The following is a 1,732-nucleotide window of genomic DNA, read 5'->3' as shown; positions in this document are numbered from 1 at the left end:
TGGTTGCCCAGACTATTAATCAGGAATTCCAGCAGGAATATGGATAGCAGAAGAGCTACAGAAAATACTGTGGTTCCCAAGAGTCAACTTCTATATACCGGCGTGTGGTCCCACCTTTGGGTGACTGAGGGGGTGAACAAAACGGACGATCTGAAAGGAGGCCTGGAGAGAAGGGATAACACAGGAGTAACTGGTTGTTTTCTTTCCTCTTCATTTTAATATTCTTAGGAAAGTTATACAGAGACAGATTTCAGACCATTATAGCAAAGAATTTGCTAAGAGTGTGGCCCAAAGCTGGTGGGCTCTCAAGAAGGAAAACTGTCCTGTGCTTGACTTGACAGGTGGCTCAGAAGCCTCAAGCATCCACAGATGGTGGATGTTGAAATATGCAGTAGGCAGTAAGTTTGCCATTCTTGATATATATATAGATAGAAAGATAGATAAATATATGTGTGTGTGTGTGTGTGTGTGTGTGTGTGTATTTTTAAACCAGAACACTTACTGTGCAACTCATCTTTGAAATCCTTTATGTGAACTGGATACCACAATAAGTGCCCTCTTGGGCTGAGGTATCGTTCCTTAATAGCATCCAGGCCTGAATCTACGGCATAATATTGTTAGGTGCCTCACAAGACCAGTCCCAGTGGCGTCTCATCTCTTAGCCTTGGTCCCCCAGGGACAGCTTCCTTCCACTTCCACATTTTCTGCAGGTCCACTTCTGAAGGTGGTGGGCCTTAGAGCCACAGCAACACAGCATGCGTGTCTTATTGTGACACTTTCCAAATGATGACTGCCCCTTGGTCATCTTGTTTCTGTGGCCAAGACCAAAGCGGCCCGAAAAGAAGGCATCCATCCTTGATATTCTTCATTATGACGTGAACATTCTCTTGTACAACGGGCAACATTTGTTTCCTCGGTGGATATGAAACAACAAAACAGTAGAAAAATGACCCCTGATTGTCAACAACCGAGGCCAAGATCCTTGAAAGACTCAAACCATAAAATTTTTGTCCTAAACAAAATCTGGTGAATCCTTGAGAATATATATGAAGAGCCAGGCTATAGTGCCCGCCTATTAAATAGTCTTCAGATTCGTTAAGAGGAGAAAATTTAATATAAACTACTAAAATTAGAAGCTAAGATTTCTGAAAATTTTTCTGTGTTCTAACCATTTTGGGTACCTGATCCCTACCTGTAACCTGGTACAAATCCAACTTAAACCATTTTTTTAAGATTTTATTGATTTATTTGACAGAGAAATAGAGAGAACACAGCGGGGGTGGGGGGTATGACAGGAGGAGGGAGAGAGAGAAGCAGGCTCCCTGCTGAGCAAGGAGCCCTTTGTGGGGCTCAATCCCAGGACCCTGGGATTATGACTTGAAGGCAGATGCCCAATGGGCTGAGCCACTCGGGCACCCTAAACCCAACTTAAACTTTGATAAGAAAGGGAAAATAAAGAGCTGTGTAGCCCTCTGAAATCAATTCCCCTCCGTCATCCAGTTCTTGAGTAGAACCTAGGACGATGCAAGGCCCATAATTTCCCCCACGTGCTAAGAAGCAATAGAGAAGACATAGTTTCCATGGCTCAAAGTGGGATGAAAGTGGTATATTTAATGCTCCTGGAATGCACTTGGATGTGGCACAGAAACTCAAAGAGGCTTTTCTAGGGGACAAAAGGCCGTAGCTGTAGTCTGGGTGAAACAACAGTTGAAGACCAGAAGGGCAAGGCCAT

General features: G+C 43.8%; 1 pseudogene; it reads right to left on the bottom strand.

Moving 5' to 3' along the window:
- Window positions 1-510: 510 nt before the first annotated feature.
- LOC123940740 lies at window positions 511-805 on the bottom strand (annotated as a pseudogene).
- Between the last annotated feature and the right edge of the window lie 927 nt (window positions 806-1,732).

Source organism: Meles meles, chromosome 4, assembly GCF_922984935.1.
Source record: "Meles meles chromosome 4, mMelMel3.1 paternal haplotype, whole genome shotgun sequence".
NCBI classification, from domain to species: Eukaryota; Metazoa; Chordata; class Mammalia; order Carnivora; family Mustelidae; genus Meles; species Meles meles.
This window is presented reverse-complemented; position numbering and strand designations above follow the sequence as displayed.